An 18,210-nucleotide genomic window follows, 5' to 3' on the forward strand; every position below is an offset into this window, starting at 1 on the left:
GTCAGATTTTGTAGGCAATCCTCAGATTTCTTGAGAATTGAGGAGGAGCTGCTCATGTAACAGCAGGTTTTGACCTGAAACACCGTATTCCTTATATAAAGAAATTTTTATCTCCCAGAGTGCAGGAAGCCATGGACAAATAATCCTACCTGGACAGTGTGTAGGCATCAGAGAGCTCAGATGTCATGGTTATTTTAAAACTTTTGAATTCTCTACAAGACTATGGTTGCTGCAGAAACAATTGTTAAATATATATTGCTATTTTTAGCAACATTTCCCTTTGACACAAGTTCACTTGAACATTAATCTCCGTATATTCAGTATTGAAGCATCCCATCAGAGGAAAGTAATCTCTAAATTGCTACTCTTAAAAAAAGATCAGCTTTTCTTTAAATGCTACTTAATGCTGTATGCATTTCTGCAAAACTAATAGTGATTGCCTACGTTTGCTGATTAGTTCTCAACACTAATTAACACTGATGAAGTAGTTTAGTTTTGCCTGTCCTTTATTTCAGACTCAACCATGAAAATTAGTTAATAGGACAGAAACAGTCATGCTAAGGGGCTTTGTGTATACGTTATGAATATATAGATAGATAGATAGATAAAATATATGCGTGGTGTGTGTAGAAGTATTTTAATAGTATTCATATGAACATTGGTTTGTGTAGTGGCTTGTAGGTGCTGGAGCTGGTGGATCCCATTGTTTTTCTGTGCAACCGTTGCTGCAGCAGTCATGTCCCAGGATACAGCACCACTTCTAACACCTGATTCTGAACTTGCCTCATTTTCTTCACAGGTTTTTTTTTTTTCCTGTGAGAAGCATGGTAAATACTTTTTTTGTTGTTGTTGCTTTTCCTTATTACTATTTGAAATTCATAGGCAGTAGTCTAACAGAAGCAGCAGGGACTACAAAAATATAAAACTGCAATCAAGTGTATGTTGTCCATACCTCAGTGCTTTTCTTAATAGATCAGACAGATCACCAAAGAGGCAAGGAAAAATGAAATCCCACAGTAAATTGTAAGGTAACAATAAGCTCCTTTGTAATGAAAAGATAGTGAGGTTTGTTACCCATAGATACAGCAGACTACTTCCATTAAAAGTAAACTTACTGCTATAAAGTGTTGCCTATTCCCACACACATTAGATTTGCTAATTTCAAAAGCCTTTCAGAAGATATTAAAGGAAAGAAATTATTTAAACTTGGAAATTATGTCTTTGTATGGTTTATCGGTGCCCGGTGCTTGTGAAGTGCCATGGCTGGTATTAATATAAATGTGGCTGCTGCTTTTTGCCTCTTTACTGGGAACACACATTTTGATCAAAAACCTCTTGAATTCATTAGAGAGCTTTCTATTGTGGGCTGTACTAGTGACACCTTAGAATTGCGTTAAGGTCTGTTTCTTTTGGTTTGTGACTTTTTGGTTTTCGGAATGGTTTTCTGTTTGGTTGGGTTTTTGAAGTTTTTTGTTTCTTAGCCTGTGGGTTTGTGGCTATTTTTAGGGTAGAAAAAGAAGCTATTTCTAGCTGCTTTAGTGCACAAATAGATTAACTTTTTCCAATTTAGATTTATAGGATTGGATCAGATTCTATATATTTCAGAGCTTTCAGGGTAAGAATAAATTGTGGTGCAAATATGGAAAGTGTGTGTATATACATATGTATATATATGTACACTTAGATATGCACGCGTATACACATCATGTGCATGATTCTGTTCATTGCCTCCCCGAATGCTTCTCAGTCCTTTGCGCAGTTTGGAAGGAGTTTTGCTCTGCACCCACTGGAGTTTGACTTCCAGCATCGATTTAGCTACACCAAGGTCCTTAGGCGTATCGCAGCATGCACAAGTAGCCCACCCAGATGGTAAACTAAATTAGCTGATTGCGCTGCTGTTTGGCTAAGGTGGACACATACCATTAATCCACTGCAAGGTGGATTGTCTTCTGTTTCCTATGGTCTAGGCAGTGTTTAAATCCTAAAGCAAAACTCTATAGTTTCTTTATGTATAAATATGTGACATCCTAATCATTATTATATAATCTGGGTTAAATACCTGCAGTAGAATACTTGCTTTCGTTTGATATCAGACATGAGAAGGCTAAATCACCTTGGTGCTGACTTTCACTGGCTACTGTGTTATATTGTGTTTTATGCAGTTGATAAAGATGTTAGAAAACTTAGAAGCAATAATAAACTCCTCCAGATGCCAGTAGATTTCCCTTACTATTGCTTCTGAGCTTGGGTCCTGTTATTGCTTAATGAATTACTTTGGAGAACCCTCCATTTTCCAGTCTCGGTCAGTTTGTGTCTTTTTCTCATTAAGCCAAATAATGTTTTCACCCTCTTCTTGTGAAGGGTGTTTTCTAGGCTTCTTGGAAGACCCCTGTATGTCTCTCTCTCTTTTTTTTTTTTTTTTTTTTTTAATGTCTTTCAGATATTTGACATAAATGTAACTACAGAGAGAGTTACTTGAAACACTATTCCCGCAATTCTCTCTTAGCACTTCCCACCGTGTTTGGGGCCATGCCAACACTTCAGCAAAACTACTGCTTTGGAGAGAGGGGAAATTTGCATGATCAAAACAATTTATCTAATGAATATAAGTAATTGAGTCCCATAAACCATTTCATAAAAGACTGCCCTCCTAGAGTCAGTTGCATCAGTGTAATGCACTTGTGTATTTAGGACAGAACTTTTTAGCAGAAGTTTAGTTTTGTACAGAGATAATGACACACCTTATTACTGCATGATATTCCATGGGGTTTATGCTCCTAATTCCACAGAGGTTTTGGCTCTACTGGAGTATCTGGAAGCCATTCTTTTGGATGTCTTAATTGCCCCCACCTGTAGAGCCTCTCAAGCAGTCCACTTCTTTTGCAGAAGAATTATTTCAGCTTTTATGTATTTATTCTTCTCATTACAGTCGGTGGACTAGGTTGAACGCTTCCAGATTTTATTCCAGGTTTTGTTATTTTCTAATAGAAGCGATAATCAGTTTGCTGGACTGTTTACACTTGGTATTCTGATATGATCACTCGATCTGATATAGTCACTTAAGCCTTAAACTTCCTCTGTGTTGTTGCCCTGTGAAATTAAAAGGATGAATTACAGTTTTTGGGAGAAGAGATGACAGTACTTTAATGCAGAGCCATGTAATATGTTGAATTACTTTCGTCTTCTACCTCTAAGTGTTTGAAAATTGTTGAAGAGTTGGCTAACTACATTTTCCTCCATCTCTTAAAGAAAATGGGCAAATCATGTAGAAGCTGTGCAGCTCTTATCTAAGGATATGATTGCTTCTGAACAGCCGATTGGATTATGGGGTCAGCTGGCAGATGTTCTTGGCTGTGCAATGCATGTTAAAAGAGGTGTAGCATTTACATTTTTCTATTTCTGCTCTTATTTGAATGCATTTACACAGCATGCAGTTGCTAAGCTATTTAATATGTAGTTCTACATGATGAAAGGTTAAATATGAGTTATGGGGGGTTTATTGCTTGAATATTCTTTTATAGGTTTTTAGGATTACTACAGGAAAATGCATCTTATTTTAAAGACTCATGAATTCCAAGGATTATTTTTTCATCGATTGCTCTAATATATATTCTTGTCAAGATTTTCCCTCCTTCTCCTTCCTCCCCCTCTTTCTCTTACCCGGTCCTGCTAAAGGACAAATATCATAGCAAGTATTTTATTCCCTTTATATATACTGTATATATTTAAGCAAACATCTTTAAAGGATTGGGAGCACTTGTAACTGCAGGCACAGCAGGGAAAAAAAATGTATTTGAAATTTAAACTTACTGCTTTCTGTAAAATGAATATTTTATTCTTAATGACATTTTCCGGTGTTCAGTCTAGAATATGAGAAATAGAGACACCTTGCACATTACAATTGCAAGTACTTTTCCTGAAATTGCATGCAGAACTTGAATGGAAGGGAAAAGGAGGGCAGTGGTACATTTACAGATCAGATCTCTCAGAAGCAGGTGTGAAGATATATGAACTTCTGGTAACCTTTTCATAGAAAATGACTGGTTTAGTCCTTGCACTGAAGAGAAAACACATCTTTTTGATCAGCAAAAATGTGTCAAATTTCTTTTCAAAAGTGAAAAGCTTACAAAAAATTATAAGCTTTAAAACCTCACCATTAGAATGTACAAGACTGGGCTTGGAGACTGCTCGTAACTATAGAAGTCACTATCTCTTGTGAGGCAAAGCTGGGCTTAGTCTAGAGGTGGAGGTGGTGTGTGTGCATGTGTGCGTGCGTATGAAAGATCTTTCCCCTTTTCCTAATCCATAATGTTAGGAAAGGTCTGCCCCGGGAACAGGCTTTTGTTAAGATGTTTCCAGGGCTTTTCACACTTCAGTTCCTCAAAAAACTGCAAAGAAAACCAACACAGTACTATGCAGACAAAAGTTTGACTTGCATTCAGTAGCTGTTTCTCTAGGCAGTTTTTGGCTCAGATTTGGCAAGCTAAGTTTGCGTGATCCAAAAATCCCTTTAGACTGTGTCAGAGAGCTCTGCCTAAGGAAGAGCAACGTGGCTTATCATGGGGCACTGTAATGAAACAAGATCCACTTTTTTTAGGTAGGTAACTGTTCTCAGAACAATATTTTTAATACAATAATGTCTCTGAATAAGCAGCATAAAACTACTGCTGAATTTCATCTGTTTTCCTTCCTTCAAATTATGTACTAGTCCTTGCTGACACAAAACATTTGCAACCTCTTTCATTTATCTTTGTCCCCTGACTGTGAATTACCGAAATAGTATTTGTTCTTTTAATTTTGACTGACTATAAAAGAGTTTATTTTCATGCTTTGTTTTGGTGTAGCACTTGACTGTACACTTCCTTTGCATAAATGTATCTTTTATACATACATATGTGTGTATATGTGTGTTGTATGAAGTGTTCTAAAAAGTGTTAGGCTCTTGCATTAGACGTTAAGTTTGAACACAGCGTCTTTCATTGCTATCACTGAATTAGCTCGCATCTAGTCCCTGGGTGGCGAGTTGCATGTGTAACCTTTAACTTTCAGCTTCAGAAATTGGTCTTCAAGAATATAATTAATAATGTATTCATTCTAAAAAGCCCCTGCTTAAACCACTTCTCTTATAATATAGATTTCTAATTGTCCGAACTTTTCTAAGGCACTCAAAATGTCTTCCTCTCGTGGATTTCAGTAGTTTATTTCTGAGCCCAGTCCTGTGCTGCTGTATCTATAACATCGGCTCTGTAAGATCCCTTGCTGTGGCTTGCAAGGACATGGCTGACCTATATTTCCCTCTGGCTCTGTCTATCAACACTCATTTGCCTCGTGTGCAACTTAACTTCTCGAAACAAAAATCCTATCCTTAATCTCAGTTTTACCTTCAGAAGGTCTGATTTCCTCCCACCCTGCCTTAAAAGAAAGAATTACAGCATAGAAAACATTTGTTTTCTTGTTCTAGTGTGGTTTTACAGTATCATAAAAATGACAAGTTTTTTTGCCTGCTACACTAATGTGGGAGAATTTTCAGTGTCAAAAAAAGTGAGAAACTCCTGGTTCCTTACATTTTTCTTGCTGTGACTGAAAGTTTTGATACTAAACAAAAATTTAGTTCATTAAATGAACAAAAGTAGCAAGCCAAATCCATGTAGCCTGAGCACTATCTCGTCTTCCTGAGGTGAGTGTCCGTCATGTGGGTGGGTACTGCTTCACTTCCTAAGGAAAATACAGCCATTTTCCACATTGTCCTTCAGGATAATAACCCTGTAGCATCTATGTCTAACTTCCAGCATACATTAATTTTGTATTCAGCTTCAATAGCTAGCCACACTTGATTTTCATTTCTCCTGCAGGTTTTCTGTTGAATAAAGAGTTGTATAAACATATTTTCACAGTTGCCACTCATGAAAAGCTTTAGCCTTGCAAAAATGGAGCAGTTTAACAACTTCCTCAAGAGTATTTTTTATATATATGGCTTTTTTTTTTTCTACATAGCTCCTCTAAACTTCTCTTTAATAATAGTTAATCTTGACATGTGGTGTAATGCTGTTTTCTGTAATTGCAAGAGTACATATGCACTTTGTGAAATTAAGTGTCTTACACTGCTGGTCTCCTCCCCAGAATTGCTCTGAATCCACAAAAATGAGCAACCTTGTGCTGACCGATTAAACCACATTGTTCTGCCTGCTACAGCCCCTACCAAGTTCTTCATCAACTATCTATCAAAGCAGGACTTATTGCTGTAAAAGAAAGCGATATGTTTGCATCTCTGGAACTGAAAATTTACCCGTAATTATTTCTGTTTCAAACACAGTTCCTGTGTTTGTTGTTGAAAAAAATATTTATTGTTTAATACGATAGCATACTGCATATAGTGAAAGACAGGAGTCACACCAAAAGTGCTTTTCCCTGTTTATTTCTCTGCAGAGGAGATGGAAGTAAACAGAAAATCAGCCGTAGACGGTCAGGTGGCCCAGTGGAGAAAGTATTAGCATTTCACCTAAGGAACTGAAATTAAATTGGTTTGGGCAATATTTTTTAAGGAAAGAAGTTTTGTTTGTGCTGAATCTCTCATGGACAATATGTCATGTTGGAGGACCAGCATACACCGTGTGTCATAAATCAGTGTGACAGCGTCTAACACTGAGACTGAACTTACTCTTGCTTGTCTTTTGTCTTAGGAGCAGGAGAACACAAAGGATTGATGCCTTGGTTATTCCTTAGCAGCAGATTAAATCTTGAGGTTTTTTCCCCCTCCTTCCTCCTTTTAGAAAGTTTTCTGTTTCTTTTCTGCAGTCTTGCAGTGTAATTTGTTCTCAGTTATAGGTTCACAATCCTTACGGAAGGGGAAATGCTACATAATAGTTAAAGTAAGGACCTCGCTTCTGAACAAACCCGAGAATATTCAGAATAAAAATGTTGGAACATCTTCACCTTTTCATATGGTCGAAGATGTGAAATAGAGCTATTTGAAGTCATACACTTGATCACATGTGACTTAGTCTTCAGAAAGAGTGAATTACGCAGAAGTATCCCTTTTCTTGCTTTTGGCAAGTTAAATGTTTGACACATTTTCTTTCTCTGTACTCTCTTGTATAATTCCTTTCTGTACAAAAATAGTTTCCAAAATATTATCTTGGTGATTACAAAACAATGTTTGCTATAATACAAGACGCAAATGTGGAAATTTCTTTTGAAATAGATTCTACGTCAAGTAATAAAATTAATGATGGTAATTTACAGTTCTATAGAACCTGCCACATGATGACTTCAAAACTTTTTTAAAGTGTGAATGCAACAAGATACTGGCAAGGTGTTGAACATGAGTGTGTTAAGCAGAAGGCAGCCCAGATCTGTCCCATCTGGGGAGCTCATGTGTGCGATCTGAATCACAGTGCAGAACATCCAACCTGAAATAAAGTTGGATTGGGGCGGGTTAGGTTGAGTTGGTAAATTAGGTAACTGGCATTGGCCTGATTTAGCATCTACTACTGCCAGAAACCAGCAGGAGGCTGTCCTAGGAAGAAGCTTTAAGAAAGAATATCATGGCAGTGTGCCCCCAGCTCTGATGTTGGGAAGACTGCAGTAAAGAAATGGGTTTTCTCGCCACAGGGCAGGCTCTCCCACACATCCTTTGGTCAGCAAAATATCGAATCTGGATGTGTCTCATGCAGGCCTCTATGTGGAGGTCTTCTGCATTCGCTCTGCTAGGTATGCAGCTCTAGCTTGGTTAGTAATTAAGATTTTGGTCACTTTTTTTCATTTTTCCAGTGGACAGCAATGTCTTTCAACAGGACTGAATTTTCTTACAAATATATAGCAGATTCTGTGTGTCCTCAGTTTAAAGTTGAACGCATTCGGGTGGATGGCTTTATCCTAAGAGGAAGAGTTTGTTAAACATGGTCTGACTCACCTGCATGCTGTGAACATATCCTGAGCATTCAGAGCAGAAAATTCCTACTTTCTGACACTCCTTTATGACTAAGAGAGAATAACTGGAAATGAAGTTGCTGCTGGAACAGGGAGAATGGACATGAAGATGTAAACTATGTGAATTAATCTGTCAGAGCTACAGAGAAGCCCAGGAACACTCAGGCACCTCTTGCATTATGGTCCTTAGAATAACCCTGGTCTTGCCTTTTTTAAGTATTTAATAACACTGTGTTGTTCCGTCTGCTGCAGTTATCATTGATGAATACTTAACAAGTGTTAATATTTTTTCTGGTGCGGCCATTTCTTGTGGCTGTTTCCCAGAAATTATACCCATATCATTTGTTCGGTTGGCTTTGTTTTATGCACTGTAGCTGATTGATAGATTCAGGAATGGATTTTATTTTCTTTTTATGTTGTTTAATTGGTTTCCTCCTCCAAGTCATCAGAATAAAAGCGCAAATGACCTTCTGTATTCCTCTTGATCTTTCCTCACGTGACTGGAAGGATTGTGCCGGGCTTGGCATCAGCTAAATGTATCCACTTGAACCGCAAGTTGAATACATGAATTTTGCATCTTTTTTAGGTGACAGCATCAGTATCATCAGCATTACCAGATTGCTAGCTGGAATATAAAACACTTTGAGATTTCAGTTTTCAAGGCCCAATTACAGCTTTCTGAGTGGTTGTCAAATACAACCCCTGTGTCAGGGAGGTCTGCTGTTTGCAAGGGCAGTTTTCCAAAAGTTGAAATTCATTCCAGTCACGTGCAGGTGGGTTTGGGGAAAGAAAGGAGAAATTAAAGCTGTCTCCACTGTACAGCTGTCTGGGGCTTTCCCTGCCTCCTGAAGTCCCTGTTTTAGCAAGGACACTAAAAACAGAGTTGTACATAGGAGTTTGCATAAATTCAGCTAATCTCCTTCCTCATTACCTATAGATCGTGACATGTCTTTGTATTATAAATAAGTGTATTTTAGGCTATTAGCCACCAGTAGAAAAACTAAAGATGAGTGCATTTTTATGTATGAATGAAACGCTGAAGGATAGATTATTCTTCTCCAATAAGATGTATATTCTGTTCTGTCTAATTTTATTTACTGCTTCTCACTTGAGAAGTGCATAAATCAGCAGCCCCTGTGTAGTCTGTTGTGATTTATTGCTTAATTAAAAGTTATGAGGGCTTTTAATCCGTCTATAATTTATATTATTTTTGAGTCAGCTGTTTCTCATTTTGTAACTGAACCAGGAAACTTGTATCATTTTGCAGAGGGAACATTTTGTGAGCTCTCGGATTCACTGCCAGATGTGGTGCATGGCGGGGTCTCAGATGTTCCAAATTGACTCTGGAGTTCCAACTCAGAACCAAAGATAATTAAATATTAGTGCACTTAATAAAGTTTACACAGCATCGATTATAGTTTAATGGCAAATATAGTGTATACGTTTGTAAAAGTCACAGATTAATTTTAAAAGGGATGAGGCTCATTTGTGGTTTCACAATAAACAGATGTTAGCTACACTTCAATAATTTAAAAAGCAGGCTTAAAATAGTTATTTGTGTTTTAACGAAGAATTAATTTGGCTGTATTATTGAACCACATGCTATTGTCAAAGCAATAGAACAACCAGTTTTATTGTTTTGTTTTAATTTGGTAGTTGAGTGATTTATTTATTTATTTTTAGTTGGTAGGTTACCATTGTGTTTTTTCCTTAAGGTTATAACCAGTGTGCATTATAAAAACAAGTTTTTCTCCACATGAGTTACGATTGAAGAATAAATGTAGTATGCAAACTTCAATTTTGTAGTGATAGCAGAGATGGCTGGCTTGAGAATTTCTGCACAATTTGAAAAATTTTAACTGAACAGTTTTGAGTTGCATGTTTCAGACCACTCATCTGATTTGAACTTCGATAGTTGTATCTCCTTTTTTCTCTAGCATTATCTTTGTTATTTGAAAACATGTGCTAGTTCCACTAGCAAAGCTTCGTCCAATCCTGGCGTTATAGGTTTCAGGTAAAAAGATTTGATATCTGTTCGGATTTCATTGATGACAAGGGATTTTCGCCATGGGTTTCATCAGGAAAGATTTTTTTGTGAGTCCGCTGCCCTCTGTTGGTTAGGTCAGCTTTGCTGTGATTCAGTTGTGTTTCTTGTGACTTCTGGTGGGATGGATGGGAAGGGCGTTCCCTGGATTGCTACCTGCTGGTCCTGTGTTTGAAATCAGTGGGTTCCTTCCAGTAATCCACCTCTGCTCGATACAAGCTGTAACCACTGTGAAATGCTCAACTTCTCTTAACCTTACCTTAAAATTTTGGATTTGTTATATGACTTTGTAAGTAGTTACAGTTTTGTCAGTGAACAGTCTTGTTTCTAAAACAAAAATTTGTTTCTGAATTTTTTAAAAAAACTTTTCTTTATAAGAATATTTTAGTTTCATTAATAAAAATCATAAAATTAATTTTTACTTGTTGAAAATGATTTACTATAAAATAGAAAATGTCTTGTGCCACACTAGATAAAAATGTAGATGTCTTTCAGATAGTCAGAAAGATTTTATCCAGACCGTTCTGCAGGAGTTTGAGAACTGGACAATTATTATTAATTAGTATGAATTTTGTCAATTAGAAATGCTAAACCAAATAGTATCTGTCAGCTCTGCTGGTCAGTCTACATTCAACCATTTATTTCAACACCTGTTAAGTTTAGGTGTCCTTTCTGCTCTTATAAATTAGTTTTCAATTATGACTTTGAGTTTTAAATTATTACTTTACTAAGTAAATGTAGAGGGATGAAGCTGGGTTAATTCGCATTGATAATACACTGCTGTGGGCTGGCTGCAGGGGTGGCGGGTTGGCTGATGTAGATCAGGTGCACCTGGGGCTGGTTCTGGTAAGGGGTTGGGCAGCCAAGGAAGAGAGAGCAGCCGAGGAAGAAGCAGCAAGAGAAGAGAGTGGACCCTGGATGAGGGGAGACGAGGAGAAGGCAGCAGAGGGACTGGCACGAAGAGTGTTAGTATGAGATGGTAAAAGACCTTGTTGCAGCTTGATAGTTTGGAGAGTGCTGCAACAAGTAAAGATAAGAATTTTTCTTTTTTTTTTGAGTGACATTATAAGGTTTGTGAACTTTCTAATTAACTACCAGCCATAAAGATACTTTAATTCTTGTTCTGAGAGTTAGAGTAAAAAGATGAATGCTGAAAACCAGTAAGGTTTAGCAGTCTCTTCTAAGCAAGCCTTTGAAAAGTATTGAAGACCTATTCATATGCTACTGTTATAATATCTTATTATTTATTTAACTGGTGAAAAAAATTAATACACATTAGTTAATGCTCGTTACACTGTTCTATTTAATACATGGAGTTTTTCACTCGGTCTTCAGGGTGTAAGAAGGCCTGTGCTCCTCAGTCCATGCTTTCAGGTAATGCAGCTGCAGTGGCCAGATTTCCCTGAGGCACCTCAGTTGGTTTTGGTGGGGAATGGTTACTGGTCACTAAGTCCAAGTTCTGACAGCTAGGTGGTACTAACTTTGCTGCTATTCATCCAGTTACTAAGGAATTACTCCTTTGTAACTAGGGATCTAGACCTGGATCAAAACATGCATGCCAAATTTTTATCCATCTTGTACATGATGTCCTCTTTGAGAATTTAAATCTTGGATTTAAAACTTGAATTTAAAGCTAAGTTTTGATGTAAAGCTGTATCCTGTGTCAGGTCCAGGGATATTAATTTTTGTTAATGAAATGCATATTTTTGATAAAACCACCGTACAACAAACCAGCGCTTAAAATTCACGCTTTTGGTTCAGCGTGTAGTTTAATTAGTCTGATTTACAGAATGTAATCATGCTGCTTTTTTAATAGGGCTCAGATCTTGTTAACGTTTGCTACAGGTCAGAGAATTTTGCTCCTCTGGCTAGTCACAGAGAGGATCTGTGAGTCAACACTCCCACTGGGCTGCCAGTTTGTAGCATAACATTTCTAAATGCATGGGCATTGATGGTTTTTTTTTCATGTTGCTTTTCCCCAGTAGTAGCTGGTTGTAATGTTGGATAGTAAATAAACAGATTTATATTTGTTGGAACACAAACATCAGTGAGTACTTTAGCAACTGGAGTAGCAATAGATATTCATTAGAAAATCCATCGGAGAAATCAATTATACTTTGAGTTTGTCTTGTTGAGAGAATGGAATTACTTGGTCCGTGTTAACCAGATATTACTTGAGTGATCAGCAGGTGGGCAGACAAAATAGGCTTTATGGATAGTCTCATAGGTGAGTAAAATAATAAGATTAATTTTCAATTCTGCGTGTTCCCAGAGCAGCCATTGACAAAACTGGGTTTTTTTGAGAATGAGATATGGAAGATTACATCTTACAGTGCACAGTATGTACACAACTCATCAGTCCTGAGGAAGAAAAGTAATGATTAAACTCAATCGGATTAAACAATTGCATATAAAGGAGGTTTTTCTTAATATTCATTTCAGGTAGTGTTTGGTAAATGACTTACAGATTTTCATCAACGTTCTCATGTCTCCATTTTTGCATAAGAAGTATCCTCTCAGGAGTTGTATGCAAACAGCAACATTTTCAGTGTAGTTATTTATCACATAGGAAATTCTAAGTGCAAGTTGTTTTTGGGTCATATCTGCATGCTAATCTCAGAAATTAATCCCAGCTAGAGGAAGAATAAATATTTTTTAACTTCATTTCCTTGTTCTTACCCTGTCATAATAATATAGCATACCATGGGACCTGAGAGTTTAGCAAGGGAAGGCACACAGGTGATTTCTTAAGTCCTTCAGATAACACTAAAATGTTTACTTGTTTTGAAGTAAAATGTTCATTTTAGATTTCATTTAGTTTGTATGCTATAGCTTTTCTTTTTTTTAAAAAAAAAAATTCTAACAGGTCATGCCACCTGTTAGACTGCAGAGTCCTCACACTGCTGATCATGTACACCTGATTACTGTGCACCTGAATGAAAATTAATTTGTAATCAAATGAAAAGAATAATCAGTGCCTGACATGTATTGATTTTTGAGATTGCACTATATTTAAAACTGAGGTTGGGACTCTCTTTCTTTTGGTTCCTTATGATGTTAAGGGAGTTACTTCATCTTCACGTCCAGCTGTGCAGAACGGCGTCAGTCAGTAAATCTCGCAGCACCCCACGTCAAAAGGCTGCACTTGAAATTCAATTGTGGGAAGTTGGGATACAGATTCAGGCTCTACATGGCTTATTTCTTCTTTCCCCCACCTTAATCCACAGTAAATCGTCTCGGCCTCAACCAGTAATCGGGATGGGTGAGTGGTAGGCCATGCGGCCCAGCTGCTTGCCACTGCCTGGTGGCTGTGCTGCCCCGCCACGTGGAGTTTATGGCAGCTCTTCACTTCTGGAACGTGCCCAGAAATCTGTGGCGTGTTGTGTGACAGCAGATGCAAACACCAGTTTTATGTCCTGTCTTCCACCTCGTGTTTTTCTGACTGCTGTGTTACTCTAACCAAATGTCTCTGGCCTAACTCTCATGATTTAATTAAATAAAGGCAAATTCCAATTAACTTTTAAGATGCCTGGAATTGGCTCTGCTTTTTTTAGAAAGCAGTATTAATTTACGCAATATTTCCCTTTTTTCTGTCTATTCAGTGAACGTGAGACCTTTGATCCCAGTCATATGTGAAGCCCTGCAAAGTGGCCTCCCTATAGAACAGTCAATCCTTTCATATACCAGAAGTCTGCATATTTTTGCTGGATTGTGATCTAATTTGCAGGCTGGGTAACAGATGAAGTTTGACTCTATAAACAAAAAGATAATTTTTTGGCTCGAACCGGTGTTTATCAACGGAGTTAATAATTAAGGGAACAATCAATCTCCACATGTTTCCCTGAAATGTGTCCAATAACATTTGCAACAGTATTGGAGCATCTTTTAAATGGTGAAATAAGGAACATTTGTTTTTTAAAAAAAGATTTTGTGTGTTGCAAATGGGAAAAATACAAAAGTTTGGAGCATTTCTCTAAGTCACATGAATGTATAATGCTCTCTGAATTGTACTGCAAGCATCTAAGGAAAAGGAGTATGCTTCCCAGGAATGCATTACAGCAGAACCAGGAGAGGCCAGAATAACCTGAGGTGACATAATTCTCTTTAAAGTGGGAAGTATGGTCAGAGCTCCATGCTTTGTATTTCCTCAGTTTAAATTGCAGCTTCAGGTACAGAACTGTCCCTCCATCATTTTTGGTTTTGGGAAAAAAAAAAAAAAATACATTGTATAACTTGCAGTGTGTAAATAGTTAGACTTTGCTTAGGGAAGACCTCTGCTTTTCGATTTTACCATGTAAAACTGTTGCTGTCTTTTATTGTTATATTGGGTATGTATAAGGGTAACTTAAATCATGAAAAGTAACCTATCTTTCCTAATTTGGTAGGAGATAAATTCTTCTATTAAATAACAGGCTTTTTCCTCTTTCCATTAAATTCAGCTGATTAAAATACTTAATGGCTTGTGTGGAAACCAAAATGGTCCACTTTTGTGATGCTTCCACCAGGCTTCCCACGCCAGCCTCGCTTGGCTCCTAACTGAAAGTGTTCGCACCCAGTGTTGCAAACAGCGCTAACTGGAAAAAAAGAAGCATTTTTCAACTGGAGGCAATTACTAAGAATAGGTTTGTTGTTTGGTTTGTTGTGGTTTTTTTCTTTTCTTTTTTTGCTAATTATATTTTGTAATAAGCTTTAAAAGCCTGGAGTTTACCTTAATAGCTTTACATTAGTCATTGCTGAAGCCAATTTATCTTTTCTTTGATATCCCAGAACTACCTAAACCTGGTTAACAACTGCACATTACAAAACCCAATTCATTATCTACTCCTAGTCAAAGATCACTTTTTCAGTGGTCTTGAATTTAATTTGCATTTAATTTGAGGTTTCATTAAGATAATTGCCTGTTGGTTCACTCCTCTAATTGAAGGTTTGCAAGAAAATTAATGTGTGATCACCCGTGGGAGAGGGGAGGTGCAGGAGGTATCATACTGCTTTATTCCAGGTTCACACGTGAAATGCATAAGTTTTTTTCACAGGACACAGGACTTATTTCTCTGTTGTAGTCACATAAATTGCAGGCAACTGTATTGGCCTGTTGAAAACATTATTAAACTGCATTGGCATTAGCCAGATGATCTGCATTGCTCCAGTGAAAAGGCTGGCTATCTTCTCCTCTTTAAAAACCTTGTCATTCCCAGACTGAGTGGATGGGTATTTTTTTCTGTCTTGTCTTTGCTGAAGTTTCCATTAGTACTAAAAGCTCTGCACCCTGGTATTTTCTTGCCCTGCAGACTTTATAGGGAGAAAACATGTCTATTCTCTAATGATAAGAGAGCCATCCTTTGTAGTTTTCTGTTTCCAGACATATCAAACCCTTTTAGCTTCTTCTTGCAAGACAGGAGCATCATTGTCACAATCACCCTGATGTTTCTTTTCTGTATTTGTTTCTGTTTCAATTTGGGAAACTTAAGTGTCCAGGTTTATACACGCTACATCGGAGAGGGTCGTGGCAGGGCTTTGCAAAACACTTGTAATTGCATCCTATCTTGTATGGAAATTCTAACATATTACCTTCCTGGACTGCATTTTCTTCTTTTTTTTTTTTTTTTTTCTTTTTACAGCCACATCACAGTGTTTCATTTTGTGATGCACCCCTGTAGTTTCCCAAGGCTATTTTTTGTTTGTCTCCAAATACGTGATACGCACTCTGTACTACTGAACTGCAACCTGTCTCTGGTGCTCCAGTACAGGTGCCATCTGTTTTTTGCCTAGTTTTTTTTGCACTGTCCTACTTCTCTCTGTATAAAGATGTCATTTAGCTTCTTGTCATCAGTACAATTTTAACAGGACCATCATTATTTGTGTGCCAGTATGCTTGGTGAAATATTAACTGGCTCTCTAAGACCAGTCCCTTAGCAGTGATACTAATAACTTCCTTCCGTCCTGCTGTTCTCCGTGTAATGTTGCTGTTACTGTCCTACCTCTAGCAGTTTGAGGCCAGTTTACAATTTTTGTGTTAATCCCCCATCTTCTTCAATTTAACTAATAACTTCCCAGGTGACATGACATTAAAGCTTTACCAAAATCAGACAGCTGAGATCGATTTAATTTCCTTTCTCTGGAAAGTGAGTTTTCTTCTCTAAGAAAGATGTCAGATTAGTGTGCCTTACCTGTATTAAACCCGTGTGGTATTTTCCCCGAAATTATCTTAGCTTTGCTAGCTTTGATTATTCTTTCCTTAAAAATTGTTCTAAAGCTTTGCTGCCGCTGAGTGTAGAAGAAAGGGCTTTCAGTTGCTCTGATAATTTTTTTCCTCTTTAAGTATAGATTTGACATTTATTATTTCTGATTGCGTGATATTGTTCGTGTCTTGCTTCATTTATTTAAACTTGCTACCCCGCATGAAATTTCATATGTCGGTTCTTTCAATAGTCTGGATGGAAATTACTTATTTCCTCATTTTCAGACATTTTGTTTCTTGAGATATGTGTTTATCTCAACCGTGTGGTTAGCATCATTGACTTCAATGAGAATTAGAGCATGTATTTATGTAATCTGGAGTTACTTCCGGTCTTTAATCTGTACTCCAGCCTCACTGTGTAGCAGCTCCACTTCTTTGCAAGTTCTCCCTTCATGTAGGCAATGAATCTTTTCATCGCTTCTGTTAGTATCTTCTGAAGCAGCTCCCTTGGCTGGGCTTTGGTAGCTGCCCCTTGCTGCCACCTCTGCCCTGCCCCTGGGCCACTCCTGAGCTGTAAGGTAGGGCCCCTCTTTGGTGCTTTCTTCATCTCCACGTGAGCTCTGTTATTCCTGCAGGACTCTTTCTGTCTGTTGGTCTCCTTGACAAGTGAGGACCAGCCACGCTGCCTTCGAGTTTTTTCTTCTTACCTGAAGTCTGGATCTGTAAGTATTGGCATCTCTGACTGAAACGCTCCAGTCTCCTTCCCCAGGCAGATCTTTCAGCCTTGTGATTAGTGACTTCCCGGCTGGTTCCCTCGCTGTGCAGAAGTTGCCCTTTTGAAGCCAAAAGCTGTGACTGAAAATGCCTTTTCTAAGGGTTCTGCAAACGTCGGTGAATACTTTAATATAGAATTGGCATATAATCATGTACTCCAAATTTCTTTTTATAACCAGCGGTTTTATTCCTCTTACATATTAAAAAGAAATGTAGAATAGCATCACATCTTGTTTCAGTGGCTGAATTGACCTGTCAGTAACTGCTTTTGGGAATATCTGGTTCTAATATTACTATTAGCAGCATTTGTTCTCCAATAAATGAAAAGTCTTGTTAAAAAATAGCTCTCTAATAACAGTGCTCTTATGTTAAATTCCAGCTTTGGAGGTCTGTGGCGTGTCGCCTGCCAGCATCATCACAATGGAACCATCACAGTGTTACTTTCTAGTCCCCAGATAATTTCAGCCTGGTCTTGACTTTTTGTCTTCTTCAATAATTTAATTCACCAAGTCTCGTTTACCTCTCTCTCTGGTGAATCTCCATGATGTGAAGTAGGTCCCTCCTGATTTATATGTCTGTAAGAAGAAACTTAAGCTAGCCAAGTGTCATCTTTATTTAAAGCCTTGCAGAGCTGTGCTGTGCTGCTTTTCAGCAGGCAGTGCAAATGTTTGTATTTATTTCCTGATGCATGAACTGTAATTTGTTTGGAAGAGTTTAGAGTTTTCAGTATAACAACTAAAGAAATATTTTGATATAAATTTTGAATTAAGATGTGTGTGTGTATTAGGATGTAAGTGGATATACACAAACAATGTATCAGAGAAAAAATGAAAGGATGAGCTAGGTTGAAAGTACGCTATGTACTTATTTTGATTGCCCTAAATGTATTCATTTAAAAATTTCATACATTCAGTGAGAACTTCCAGTGGTCAGTTGGAAGGCAACACATATAGAAGATACTGAGATAATGTTAATCCTGTTGAAATGTACAGAGACCAATAGAGCAGTTCAGTTTGGTTTCACTGGATGGGCAGTTTGATAGAAGCTGAGGATGCCTTCCTCCTCTGGCTGTTTGGTATTGCCCTTTGGCCAAGGATTTGAATTATTAACCTTGCCACCCTTTAGCCTTAAACTAAACATGTTTGAAAATTCAATTGTAAGTATAATCTTGGGAAATGAAGAGATGTTAGCAATTGGTGTTTAATGAGTGTTGGTTTTCACCTTGTAAATAAATAAAATCCATGAATGTTTGTTCACAGGAAAAATAAGTAAGAATGCATGGTGC

General features: G+C 37.6%; 1 protein-coding gene across 1 annotated transcript in view; it reads left to right on the forward strand.

The window, feature by feature from the left end:
- Nucleotides 1–18,210, forward strand: part of THSD7B (thrombospondin type 1 domain containing 7B) — a 269,406-nt gene that overhangs the window by 188,370 nt on the left and 62,826 nt on the right. The window lies entirely within an intron of this gene.

Source organism: Falco peregrinus, chromosome 8 (genome assembly GCF_023634155.1).
Source record: "Falco peregrinus isolate bFalPer1 chromosome 8, bFalPer1.pri, whole genome shotgun sequence".
Classification (NCBI taxonomy): Eukaryota; Metazoa; Chordata; class Aves; order Falconiformes; family Falconidae; genus Falco; species Falco peregrinus.